The 14,343-nt window shown below is 45.8% G+C and overlaps 1 long non-coding RNA gene across 1 annotated transcript; it reads right to left on the bottom strand.

The window, feature by feature from the left end:
• Positions 1-8,517: 8,517 nt before the first annotated feature.
• LOC135292009 (uncharacterized) lies at positions 8,518-13,990 on the bottom strand. The gene is made up of 5 exons (XR_010354605.1): positions 13,717-13,990; positions 13,099-13,609; positions 11,272-12,851; positions 10,308-10,445; positions 8,518-8,965 (listed from the first exon to the last, which is right to left on the bottom strand). It is a non-coding gene; the product is annotated as an uncharacterized LOC135292009 (long non-coding RNA).
• Between the last annotated feature and the right edge of the window lie 353 nt (positions 13,991-14,343).

Genomic DNA, 14,343 nt, shown 5'->3' with positions numbered 1-14,343 from the left:
GTTTAAATCACCCCAAGTGATTTCTAAATCACTTCTAAATTGTTTAAATCATCTCCAGCTTATAAGATAGGAAACTCTTTTTGTTAGAGAAGCAGCTAACCCATGTCTCTTCATACTTGAAATATCTGATGCTTTGAATAATACATGACATTTGAATGCTGATTTTGCACTTGGGACCCAGATCATCTACCAATCTTTAGGGATATTGGGACCTGACATCCAGCTTGGCAGCTTGCTTTATGCAGTAACCAGCTGCAAGCAACTTAAAGAACATCAGCTGTGAGAGTCACTTCTAAAACTTCCTGTCTCCAAAGTTAAATTATTTAAACAAATACTATAGGTTTTTAATAAGATGTAAAATGTATAAGGAAGCTTTCAGAATGGCTTAGTGAGATATAAGTGGACTGTGATTGACTGGAAATACACCTAGGTGCTGTGATGGTACCTTTTTGCTATGGAAGTGTGAGCCTGTTGTTACTCAGGAATGACAGACTTCATTGTCAGGAAAACAAGAGGTTGCATAGAGCAAGGAGTTTCCAACAGTGCAAACCGGCACCAATCATTTTGCAAGTCAGGACAGCCTTCAATACCGTTTCTTTCAAAGTTTCGTATTGGATGCTCTCATGACTGTTTTCTTTTCACAGACTCATCTGGAAAATGTGGAGATCCTGAGCTGTTTACACCGACTAATCCCTCAGGCTAGGAAATAGAGCAGAAAACAATGCATGTTACAGACTCCTTAATTCTTTTATGATCTCCATCTTTAATAGGCATCCTGATGGCACACAAGAAACCTGACTGCAGAGTGGTCATGCATACAGAGCACATGTCACTAGTTGCTCAAAAGTGGGCCTGTGGGTATTTCAGGCTGAGTGGGTGGGTGTTTTCTATATCACATGCATGTGACAGCTCTCTTCATGTAGTAGGTGAATGCAGTAACTGATGTTCCACCGCTAACATTTGTTTAATGCAATCAAAGAAAAGGGTTTTTTCTTTACATTATTTGTTTCTATATATCCAACTCTGTATCATAATGGATTCTGAAAGCCATAGTGACTTTTTCATCTGCTGGGTTTTTGTTGTTTTCTTTTTTTTTTTTTTTTTTTTTTTAAGAGGTCTAATAGCACAGTTAACACAGTTGAATTATTTCTCCATGTAAGAAATTTCACTCCATTTTCTGCTTTCCACATTTATTCAATTTATTTTCATCAGGTGCCAGCTTGCTGTCTGGCAAACCAATCTCATTCTATATTGGTTTGTGATGAGGCCACAGCACAAAACAAAGCAAAAAGAATAGGAAAAAAGTAGCCAAGAAAAGAGAAGCCCTTGACCTCCTTCCTTTATGTGGCAGCCTCATTTGGCTGAAAGATAAGTGTTGTAGTATAGATGAAAGTAATTCCTCTAGTACAAGAAGTATAAATTTATTTCTAGCTCCTCTCAGTGTGGAATTTGTGTGCTAGATTTGGATAGTTAACACTTTGTGACGGGAGTCATGATTCAGCAGAAAATATTTTCTAGTTGAAAAACTCGCATGACCGATAGCTGGTGAAAACCCAACACAAGCAGAAAGTTTGTTTGGCCACCCTGTCTTAAGAGCCTCACTCCTGAGTGAAATTGGCAAAATGAAGCCAAGATCTTTCCAAAGGCTCGGGCCTGTTTATTGAAAGTCAAGACAAGCTCAGAGGAGAGCCCAGGGTGAGCCTGGGACCTGGGCGGCAAGTCTGAGTTCCAAGCTAACCATGCTGCATGCTGCACAGGGTGTTTCCTTGGACACGGGCTGGGCAGAAAGACCCAGGTGCTCAGCACCCGCGGCTTTTAAAGTCTCTTAAAGCCACAGGATTGGTGCGCTCTCAATCCACCTGTTGCTTGCTCCTTGTCTTGGTTGTTGGTTGCTCCATAAGATGGTGCATCTCTGGCCAATCATTCCAGAGTTCTGAGGCTTCATTGGCTGCCTGCTCTTGCAATCATGTTTCATATTAATGTCATCATCTCCTGAGGCAGTTTTCTAGCAAATTCCCTCACCCAGATCTCACCACCCTTCCTCTACTGGGCATGCATTCCTATTTCAGCACATTTAATTCCGTAACTTATTACTCTATAACTTATTACCTAAATTAAGTATAACAATTGATTGCATTAATTAACAATTCATGACCCTGCCTACAAAAGCTAACTTTATTTATAACCCTACTGCCAAGAACTTGGAGCTCTGCTCCTGCGCCTTTCTTGGCAGGGCTCCTGGGGCAGCTGGTTACTATGCCAACACTACCTGTTCTTCTGTATCAGATACAGGAGTGATGAGAGAGAAAAAGAAAACACAGTGTAAAGCAGAGCTCCTGAAGAAGGGACAGCCACAGTGTGTCCTTTTGTTGTTCAGAAGCTTCTCACCATCAGGGAAGGGAGCAAAACTGAAAGTCGGCCTGTGATGGAAACCACATCAAAACCTACCACTTTAAACCTGAACTGGAAATCTGATCATCCTCTTGTGGTATTCACATATTCTGTGGACAGAAAGAGACTTCATTCTCTGCCAGGATTTTCCTGAGAAGCTGTGAGAAAGCTCAGAGAAAACAATTCTTCTCTTAATCTCTGCACCTGTTGTTGCGCACATGTGGAATGTGTTCTGAAGGTTGTTTACCAAAAGGTAGTTTCCTAATTGGACTCTGGTGCTGGTGTTGGATTCCTTGACCAATTGGATCCAGTGTGTTGGACTGGCTGGGAATGGAGATGGGTTTTTCCTAGTAGTATAGTGCAGTAGTGTAATATAATATAGCATAGCTTAATAAAGCAATTGTTCAGTCCGTACTATACTATAATATAGTATAGCTCAATAAAGCAATTGCTCAGCCTTCTGCAATCATGGAGTCACTGCACATTATTCCCCCCGTTCGAGGGCCCCCTGCCACACAATAATCCTATAAGGATTGATCAATGGCCTTTAACAGAGAAAAAATTAAATATCCTTAAGAGATTGGTAACGGAGCAATTACAGGTCCAAGATCACATCACAGCCATGAATAGTCCCGGGAATTCACCAATATTCCTCATCCACAAGAAGACATCGGGCTCCTGGAAGTTGCTTCATGACCTGAGGAAGATGAATGGAGTGACTGAAGACATGGGACCTCTTCAGCCTGGACTTCTTTCTTTAAAAATGTCACATTAAAAATGTTACTTTATGGTCTCATTTTTCAATGGGACCTTTCTGAGAGATATCCTTTGTTGAGAATAGAATGGGTTTGTCTTCCCTACAGGTTTCCAAAGACTAGTTTTACAGTGTTAGGGATGATAGCACAAATTGTCATTAAGGCCAGAACAACATTGTTAAGTTTAGCAAGTCAAAATTTGCAGTTATCTATTTACCACTGAAAAAAAGATTCTCTTGATTGGGCAATGCAAAATTCTGATGATTTACAATATGCATTGTTAAATTTTCCAGGTATTTGTTCTGTTCCTTACGTGGCTCACAAATTATTGCAAGCAAAATTGAGTTTTAGAGAGGAACCTATGTTAAGTGAGGAACCTTTAAATGCAATAACTCTTCTCACTGATGGATCTAGGAAAAGTCATAAATCAGTTGTAATTTGTTTGAACCAAACATCTAAAACCTGGGAATCAGATTTTCAAATAATAGAAGGATCTCTTCAGATTGTTGAGCTTGCTGCTGTGATTCAGGCTTTTCAGCTCTTCCCACAACCTTTTAATTTAATCAGAGATTCTGTTGCTAATGTGGTTAAAAGATTAGAAGGATCAGTTCTAAAGGATGTCAGTAATGACACTTTATATTGTTGGCTTTCCTGTCTTTATACATCATTGCAATATAGAACTAATCCATATTTTGTTTCTCACATCAGGGCTCATTCTTCACTTCCTGGATTTTTAGTGGAAGAAAATGCGAGAGCAGACAAACTGGGAATGGTTATTTCAAACACTTTGCAAACATTTTTGAACAAGCAAAACTGAGTCATGTCTTTTTTCACTCAAATGTGCAAGCACGTGTGCGAATGTTTCAAATTTCTAAAAGTCAGGCTAAAGCTATCATCAGTACTTGCCCTGACTGCCAGCTTGTGCAGCCTTCTGTTTCTACAGGAGCGGTTAACCCGCGGTATTTGCAGGGCCTGCAGTTGTGGCAAATGGATATCACTAAATACCCTTCCTTTGGTAAATTTAAAAATACTCATGTTTCAGTGGGCACATTCTCTGGTGCAGTTTTTACTTCTCTTCACACAGGTGAAACAGGTAATCATGCTTGTCAACATTTTTTGTAAGCTTTTGGTTCTTTGGGTGTGCCCCAAGAAGTAAAAAATGGCAATGGTCCCACATATATATCTCAAAAATTGGCCACATTTTTAAAGGATTAGATTGTTCATTACCATTCTCCCACAAGTCAAGCAATTGTTGAGAGGACACATCAGATATTAGAACACATTCTTGATCAAGAATGAGGGGGGGAGTAGAGATCACACCACAGATGAGATTGAACAAAGCTTTATATATTTTTCATTTCTTGAACTGCTCTGTTGCAGAACCTGATCCACAGATTTTTAGGCATTTTTCAAATAACACTCAGGCAAAACGAAAAGAAAATCCCCCTGTTTTAATTAGAAACCCTGGGACAGGACAAATTGAAGGTCCTTTCTGATTAACCACTTGGGGCAAAGGGTATGCTTCTGTCTCTACAGGTGCAGGAATTAAGTGGGTCCCAGTGAAAACCATCAAACCATATCACACCCCAGAAGGTGTTCTTTGTGTGCTGCCGGGGATGTGAGCTGCTGGCATCTTCCCATTGTCATAACCATGTAATGAGAGTGGAAACCAAACAGCTGGAAAATAAACAGCTCAAGGCGCGTTCCTCAGCATTCCCGTCCCATTCATGGATTGTACACAGACCCCCAGCCAGCAATGCTCTCCTCTCAGGAAATGTGGAGGGACATGGAGTTATTCAGCTTTGTGAAGAACAGGCCCCAGGGAGACTTTAGCTCCACTTCCCAAAACTTCAGAGTGGCTTTGAAGAAAGTGGGAGACAGCTTCTTTAACAGGTCCAGTTACAATAGGATGTGGTCTAATATTTTGAGGAATAGATTGTAAACAAATCAAGTTCTTATATGAACTGTCCATGAGGTAGGCAGACTTCAGGATGCTTGTCTGTGGTTTCCAGTGTCCACTGAAGTGTATTTTAGGCAGCTGAATATCATAGGGTTATTATGCTGTTATATTATTTACTTAGGAGTCAAAGATGTACCTTCACAATAACCCCTTTTCCCCCTTTTTCTTTGTATAATAAACAAAAATAAGGACAAAACATGGGTTTTGAGCTCTGCCTGGGTCTCTTTTTCACTATGAGAACTTGAAAAAAACCTCTTCTGGATGAGGCTTTTTTCATTTCTCTCAATGGAAAAAGAGAATCTAGGTTTAATAATATATTTTTCTTTACCAGCCAAGTTCATGGCTTGATCAGGATCATGAGCTTGGTTGCAGGAGGTTTTTTGTATTTATACTTTAAAAACAAAATTTTACTAATATATAGTGCACAAAAACTTTAGACATAAATAACAGTGCAATCAATCCACCCTTCTCCCCTTGATAAAATTATACATTTCGTTACTGATTTAATAGATGACTTTTAACTTTTAAAATGTGTCTTGGTTTGAAAAGACAGGTGTCTGCTACGGAAGGCAGAAACCACCTCTGAAATGGAAAATGTAAAACCCCTCCTTACAAATTGTTATAGTTTTGAAATTAAGGGGGCCTCTCAGGCAAAGATGCGGGAGCAGGAATAACAGTTCTTTATTAGGGAAGAAAATAAAAGTCAAATAAACAATGCAGTAATACAAAACAACACTGCCAGAGTCAGAATACAACTTGACACCTGTCAGCGATGGAGAGAGACGGGGAAGACTGACTCGGTGATCAGAATCCAATTTTATTGTGGGATACAAACACTTTTATATTATATACTACTTCAGGGAGACTAGTAATGTGTGCTACAATGATTAGGTTAAAATCACATACACAGACATGCATATAACAACATCTCTTGCTTGCAGAGTTTAATGAGATTTTCTTTTTCTGGTAAACCTCTTTGATTTAATCTTCTTGCAATCTAAGTCTAACTTTCAAAGTTCTGTTTGCTTTTGCCAAGGCATCCTGTTATCAAATCTCTTATGTTAACCAGGCCCAAAGTCCATCATCTGCCTTGTGTCCTCCAACATTCCAACAGACACCTGTTGGTCAGGGGGTTTGTAACAGTCCAATTGGAATGGTGGCTGCCGTCCTCCTGGAGTGTCAGGTGTGGTTCTGTTGAAGCAGTGATCCTGTAGAAAGGTGTAGTCATCCTCTGAAGATCCAGTGGTGGTGTGGATGGGCCTGGTCTTCCTCTGGGAATCCAGGGGAAAAGGCAGCTACTCCTCTGGGAATCCAGTGGAAAAGGCTGTCCTGGTGTCCAAAATCTCAGATGATATCCAGTTAGGAATGCTTGGCTCCTCCCTCTGGGCAGAGCTTCTCACAATGTGGGATGATGTAGTTTTATCAGTCATGCTGTGGCACTCAATGTCCCATTAACACAGATGTGTCCCCAGAGGGAGGATTGGTCATGGAAGAGATAAAGAAAACTGCCCAATTAAGAGAAGATAACAGAGCAACACCTCTAACAGATGGCAAATAGAATACACACATTTCCTTGCAATCTAGGACAAAATGATGTAAAAATCACAGAACAGAGGTCATTTGATATTACAGAAAGGTTAAAAACTATGCATGGGAAGGTCATAACGAAAATTTCTAACTAACAAAAGCTGGTTTGTCCTGCAGCCTTGAACTCATGTCCTTATACCCTTCCCAAAAGAAAACCTATTCACTGAAGATGCATCATCATTCCAAAAATATGTTGAAATTAGGCTCATGATTCCCTCAGGGAGCTAGGAGGTCATATTTTGCTGCAGCCAAAAGGTTATTAGAAAAAAGAATGAAAGCTGTTGGTGCTAGGTGGTGTTAGTTCTGGTTTGCATTTGTTCCAGTTAATTTCTTGGGTGTTGCTGTGAGCTGGAAAAGGGGCAGGGTTGAACACCAGAATAAAAGAGAGGTAGGAGAAGAGGAGAGGGGACAGAAAAGTAGGCTGTCAGGAGAGAATGTAAGTTGCCTAGCACCCAGCCAAAGGGGAAGGGGACAGGGATCACCCAAGGCTGTGAAAAGCAACCAAAAATAGCATTGTGTTGGTGTGTGTGTATGTTCAGCTCTCAGGAGAGGGAGATACAGAGCCGGCTCAGTTGAATACTTACTAAGAAGAAGGTTCTCATTTGCTTTAATGACTTCAATTTAATGGTACCTAAGATTTTGTTTATTTCTAACACCTCCCTCCCAGCAGCTCAGAGCGGCATTGTGCAGTGCTTGCTGTGCTCCAGAGAGCACAAAGCAGGCTGGCCTGGTGGCCCTGAATATTTCTGCAAAACACTCTGCATTTCACACCTTTGCTGTGGCTCAGGGCAGAACTGCAGGCCTGCAGGCGCTTCCTGGCAGAGCTGTGGGAGGCACTGGCTCCTGCAGATGTGAGCTGCCAAGCTGTCAGTGCCTCAGGCTGGCCTGGGTTGCCCTGGCAGAAGTGCCGTGCCTGAAGGACGCTGCCCTGTGCTCCAGCCTGCCCAGCAGCCCGGCTCCCTGCGCCGCTGCCCAGAGTGCTGCACACACTGCTGCCCTTTGCCAGGAGTCACAGGGCAGCCGGCAGAAGAGTAGGAATCCTCAGCCAGGCCACCGGCCCTCGGCTGCCCCTGGCCTTTCTCTGCTCCTGGGCGGACTCCAGACGGCCAATGCCTCCAGTCTGGGCTGTGCCCAGCACGGCTACGCTTCCCCTCGGGAGCAGCCAGCTGCCACCCGGGCTCTGAGAGCGGAGGATTCGCCCGCTGCCAGGAAGAGGCACCCAGGGCCCGGCTGCTGCCTCCTGCAGCTCCAAGGGCCTCCTTCCAGCCTGCCTCTGCCCAGGCTCAGGCTGCTCCGGGCTCTGCCAGGCCTCTGCTGGGGCTGCACCCCGGCCAAGGCCGGGCCCGCTCTCACCTCACAGGCGCTGCCAGCTCTGCACCAGAGGAGACCTTTCAGAGCCCCCTCTCTGATCCTTCTGCTTTCTCACTTGAGCAAGGCTCTCCTTCTGCCAAAGAGATTGCACTTGGGGATACAAATCCAAGTGGCAGGAACTCGAACGCTCCTGAGTCACAGCAGAGAGCCTGTATCCACATAGAGTATTTGGGCTGTCCCATTTCTCCTTTGTTTTTTCATGCAAATGCCATTGCCCTTTCTACCTCAAACAGAGGTACCACAGAGGACCAAAACCAGACAAGTGGGTCATATTCCAAAAGCAGCATGGTCTGGAGAGGATAAATGAAGATGACCATTCCCCAATTTGACACCATGCTAAAGACACTGTAGGGGTGACTTCCACATTTAAGAAACAACAGACAATTTACAAGGAAATCATGAGCATATTCACAGAGTAAGAAGGAAGGAAATTACAAGGAGAGTTGTGGTTTGAAATGTTTTATTAATTTCAAATTCTACTCTGCACACCTATTACAAAATCATACCCTAACTCTAACCCCTTAAGACTAGTTGTAACCCTAACACTAAACCTAAAACTAAACCTAGTCATAACAGTAACTCTAACCGTAACCGCAGCACTAAACCTAGTCTTAAGCCTAACCCTAAGCTTAAGCCTAAGCCTAAACCTAAGCCTAAGCCTAAACCTAAGCCTAAACTTACGCCTAAATCTAAGCCTAAATCTAAGCCTAAACCTAAGACTAAGCCTAAACCTAAGCCTAAACCTAAGCCTAAGCCTAAACCTTACCCTTATCCTAACCTACAATCCTGCTCTAAGGTGGTTGATAACTAAGTGGTGCTGTCTTGTCTCCTTCCTCTTCCTCACTGCACCAAGCAGTGGCACCAGGCTGGATGCAGGCTCAGCAGATGTTATAAATGGATGCTGCACAAAGGAAAAAAGAAAATCAAGAGAAGTCAAATGAACCATGACTTTCCAAACTCAGTGCTTCACAAGATTCACAGGGCTCCTAGAAAGATCCAGAAAGATGGACCATCTGCACCTCAATCATCATGTGCAAGACCTTGCCATCACAGGCAAACCTGGCCCAGAATCCCACTCATCCATTTATCAAGGTGTTTTCATCTTGCTGGGATTTTTGCACTGACAGTGCTCTAGAAATGCTGCTTTCTGTCCTTGGAGTTTCTCGCTTTCAGGGAATTCCAAAGCCTCACATGGGTTCCTCACTTTGAACAACAGGCACTGGGCTGATTCCCACAGTGCAGTGTCTACCTTTCCATGCCCTGCCCCTCGTGTGCTGGATGGCACCTTCCTTCCCAGCAGGGACAGCCCAGTGGCACTGGCTGCTGCACTTCCCTCTCTGCCACACAACCTGGCAGTAACCCTGGGGCAGTTCCTGTCTGCTTGAGCGTGCCAGGCAGCAGATGGGGCTAGGACAAGTCCCTCTCAGCTCTCCCTGTTTGCGTGCCAGAAACCTCCAAGGGTGGGCTGGGGGCACAAACCAGGGCCCCTCAGAGGCTGACAGTGAGCCCCCCACAGCCCCTCCTGCCCACAGCCAAATCTCTGACCACTCAGCCAGCCTGGCTTCCTTGGATTCCTGCACCGCCTTTGCATGTCTCTGTACCCTGCATTTCTCTACTTCAATTCTTTTGCCATTGGATAAAATGGGGCACTCCACCAAATTACAAAACAGGGCAACAGAAAACAGCCGGAGGACAGAGCACCTGTCCTCTCAGGAAAAACAGAGAGAGGTGGAGTTATTTACTTGTGTGAAGAACAGGCCCAAGGAGATTTTACAGCCATTTTCCAAAATTCTGTGTGGCTTTGAAGAAAGTGGGGGACACCTTTTTTGAACAGTGCCAGTTACAACAGAATGTGGGAAAATATTTCTAAACACAAATGGGATGCAATCAGAGTAGATCTTAGGTAGAACTTGTTTACTTAGAGCATTCTGCAACACTGGCACACGGGTCCCCAAGAGCTTTTAGGTGCCTCATCCCTGGAACCATTCCAGGTCAGGTGGAAAATGGCTCTGAGCAATCTGATCTCTTTAAAGATGTCCCTGCTCATGGCAGGACACTTGCACCTGATGACCTTTACAGGGCCCTGCCAGCCCAGCTCAGTCTAGGACTCCTCACCATTTTCATTTGAAGAGCACCAAGACTGGAGGTGAGGAGGAAGGGGGCTCATCTGATGCCTTGGACTTCCATGGAGGAGGAGCCCATTCCTCGCACCCTGTTTCACCTGCAGCCCCTTTGCATTTTACCTGCAGGAGCTCCTTGGCAGACCAGCGCTGCTCCTCATCTGTCTGCAGGCAGCAGCTCAGGAAGTCACACAGCCAAGGTGACAACATCTTGGGCTCCTGCAGCTTTAGTTTCCCTCCTGTGCCTATCAGGATTTGAGGCTGGGGAAAAAGGAAACAGGGAGGTTCCACCTGCTGCTTTCCCCATCTGTAACTGCTCTCCCTGAACCCATTGTTTAAGCTCCACTCTGCAGTGGCAGTTTCTGCCCTGGCAGAGACCCAGAGATGACTTTCCTTCACCAACAAAAAACCCAAACCCCACATTTTTTCCAACATCCTGCAGATCTTGACTTGGCAGCTGATTTTTAACTTAGCACCTTTGCCTCTTTTTCTCTGCTGTGCAGCCACCGTCTTTTTTGACAGGGGCCGGTGTGGGTTTTTCTGCCTTTTCCTTTTATATTTTCTTACGGGTGGTGAGTATTGGTTCTCTCTCTTAACATCATAAGCCATGGGTGCGAGGCTTTCTGGGATCCAGAAAACAGTGTTTATCCAAGTTGAGGGAATCCTTGTGGGTGGGGATGTTAATGTTAAAAAGTGAGAATTAAGAAAGTTAATTGTTTGGTTGTTTTCTCATTTCCTGGAGGTTACCACTGGCCAATTGTATGGGGTCGATTTTTGGGATGTAGTCATTGCAAAGTTGGCAGAATTAGGACGGTCGGGGAACTCCTCCCTTTCTAAGATCATTTTCTGGTTTCACCAAGTAAGAGCCATTTTAAATTCAAGGTGGGAATGGAGAAAGCAACCGGCAGTTAACACTTTAATCCCCAGTTCATGTGGTTCTCCCCGTCCTACCCCTCTTCCCTCTCCCGTGTTCCCAAAAGGTGAAATCTTGAAGGGAGCTTCCACAGTTGTCCCAGATCGGGGTCCCTATCTCCCCGGCTCTCTACAAGGTTCTCACCCCTCCCACCCAAGAAGTCCCACTACAAACCAAGGCCTAACCCGGCCCTGGCCCCACATGGGCATTCCAAGCATCCCAAGGTGTCTCGGGACATTGATCTCATCCTGCCTCTGACAGCGACCACAGTGACCGTACGGAACCTCATGGAGCCAGGGGTCAGTTGTGACAACGCGGGTCCAAGGACACCACGGTGACACTACGGAACCTCATGGAACCAAGGGGCCACTGTGACACTCTGGTGACTCATGCAATCAAGGAGATCATTGTGAAACTCGGGGCCCCAAGGAACCAAGGGTCCATGGTGACCTTGTGGATCCTGTAGTGTCACAGAGAAGCCATTGTGACACAGCGAGGGGGCATGGAGCCGAGGGGCCATGGTGACACATCAGGGCTTTGTGGGAGCATGAGCCATTGTGACGTTGCAAGGTCTCATGGAAGCACGGGGCCATTGTGACACTGCAGAAGCAGGGGGAACATTCTGACACTCCAGGGCCTCATGAAACCAAGGAAACCATTGTGACACTGTGGGGTCCCACAAAACCAAGGGAACAGGGAACAGGTCTGGCTGGCTGGGCCTCCTGGGGACCACCTGACAAGTCCAGCTGACTTTGGCATGTCGAGGGCTGCTTCTCATCTGTCCCTGGAGCACTGGGGCTCTGGGCTTTCCTTCTTATGAGAGAGAAGTGTCCTTCTCCTCCAAGGCCCCATGGCCAAAATTTGGATTCCTTCTCCACATTTCCTTATATGCAAAGGTTGTTTCCAGATGAAATCTGCCAGGAGTGACAGATCTGGTTGCCTTGGCCATCCAGGGGCCATCTCTCATCTGTCTTTGAAACACTGGGACCATGTGCTTTTCTTTCTTATGGGAAAAAAACATCCATCCCGACCAAGTACACATGGCCAAAATTGGGCATCTGTCTCCAGCATTCCCTATATCCAAGGATAACTCTGAGACAAAAGCTGCCAGGAGTGACAAGTCTGGCTGGCCTTGGCTTCCTGAGGGCTGGCACTCATCTGCCTCTGAAACACTGAGGCTCTGCGCTTTCTTTCTTCATAGAAAGAACTATTCCTGTCCACGTATCCACAGCCAAAATTGAGATTGCACCTCCAAAATGCTCTATGTCCAAGGATAGCCCCTAGACAAAAGCTGCCAGGAGAGACAGGTCTGGCTGTCTTGGCCTAAGGGTGGCTACCTCTCATCATCTTCCAGAACACTTGGACTTGGCACTTCTCTTTCCTGTAGCAGCAAATCATCCATCTTGACCAGGTGCCCATGGCCAAAACTGGGATTCCACTTCCAAAATTCTGTACATCCAAGGATTGCTCCCAAGTGAAAGTTGCCAGGACTGACAGGTCTGGCTGCCCTTGGCCTCTTGGGGACTGCTTTCCAAACACTGGGGCTCAGTGCTTTCCTTCCAATGGAAAAGAACCATCCTTCTTCTCAAGGTGTCCATTGTCAAATTAGAAATTCTTCCTCCCAAATTCCATATATCCAAGGACTCCTCCATGATGAAAGCTGCCAGGAGAAACAGATATGGCTGGCTGAGCCTCCCAGGAGCCATCTCTCTCCTCATCTCCATTTGAAACACTTGAGCTCTGTGCTTTCCTTCCTATGGAAAAGAACCATTCTTCTTAACTGTGCAGAAATGGCCAAAATTGGGATTCCACCTCCCAAATCCCCTATATCCAAGGGTTGCTGTCAGACAAAAGCTACCAGGACAGAGAGGTGTGGCTGGCCTTGGCCTCGCATAGCTGCCTCTTAGCTGCCCCTGAAACACCAGTGTTCTGTGCTTTCCTTCCTATTGAAAAGGACTGAGATTCTCCCCCAAGTGTCCATGTGTGAAATTGGGATTCTACCTCTAAAATTCTGTATATCCAAGGGTTGCTTCCAGGCAAAATCTGCCAGTCCCATCAAGTCTGGCTGGCCTTGGCCTCTGGTGACTGCCTCTGCAACACTGGGGCTTGGTTCTTTCCTTCCCATGGAGATCCCTGGGATACTGTGGGGACCTCATGAAAGCAAGGGGTTCATTGTGGCACCACTGGAGCCCATGGAACCAAGGGGCCATGGTGACACAGCGGGGCTTCATGGAACCCAGAGATCATTATGACTCTGTGGGGCCTGATGGAACCATGGAGACCATGAGGGCCTTTCAGGGCCTCATGTCACCAAAGGGCCATTGGGACACCTCAGTGCGTCATGGAAGCAAGGGACCATTGGGACACTATGGGGCCCCGTGTAACTGAGGGAACATGGAGCAGGTCTGGCTGGCTTGGTCTCCCCATGGGCCACCTGACAAGTCTAGCTGACCTTGGCATGTCAAGGGCTGCTTCTCATCAGCTCCTGAAACACTGGGGCTCCGTGCTTTCCCTGCAATGGAAAAGAACCATCCATCTTTTCAGATGCCGGTTGCCAAAACTGGTACACTCCCTAAAAGATTTCTGGTGGGCAAGGGTATATCTCAGAAAAAAACTTACCTGCTCTGGCTAGCCTTGGCCTCTGGTGGTCACCTCTCATCTGCCCCTGAAACACTGTGGCTCTGTTCCTTAATTCCTGTGGAAAAGAACCACCTTTCATGCCCAGATGCCATGGCCAAAATTAGAATTTTATCTCCCAAATTCTATATATCCAAGGATTGCTCAGACAAAAACAGCCAGGTCAGGCTGGCCCTGTCCTCTGGTGATTTTCTTAGACTCTGAGCTGAATGTTTTCATTTGAAAACACCTTGGAGAGACCCCAGAAACCTCCCAGGGAGGGGTTTTGAGGCCTCGGGCACATGAGGACTACATATGGACAAAGGAGCTCTGTGCTCTGTGCTGTTGTGGTGGAAGTCATGTTCTAAGAGAAGGTGCTAGCACTTGCCTCCATGTCTAACAGAAAACCAATCAGTAATTAGCTTTGAGAATTGGCAATCTGTTAAACCACTAAGGAAACTGTACACACCTCTGTGAAAACACATGTTAAAGATGAGAAAGCCTAGGAGGGTCTCTTTCCCTTGGGGCCAGCAAAGAGATAACAAGGCTGGCCCAGCCCCCGTCTCAGCTGGGCCGGGCCGGCTCGGCCAAGATTCTGCCACCCTCGGGGTTCACCCGCAAGCCCCAGGC

This window comes from Passer domesticus, unplaced genomic scaffold, assembly GCF_036417665.1.
Source record: "Passer domesticus isolate bPasDom1 unplaced genomic scaffold, bPasDom1.hap1 HAP1_SCAFFOLD_176, whole genome shotgun sequence".
Classification (NCBI taxonomy): Eukaryota; Metazoa; Chordata; class Aves; order Passeriformes; family Passeridae; genus Passer; species Passer domesticus.
This window is presented reverse-complemented; position numbering and strand designations above follow the sequence as displayed.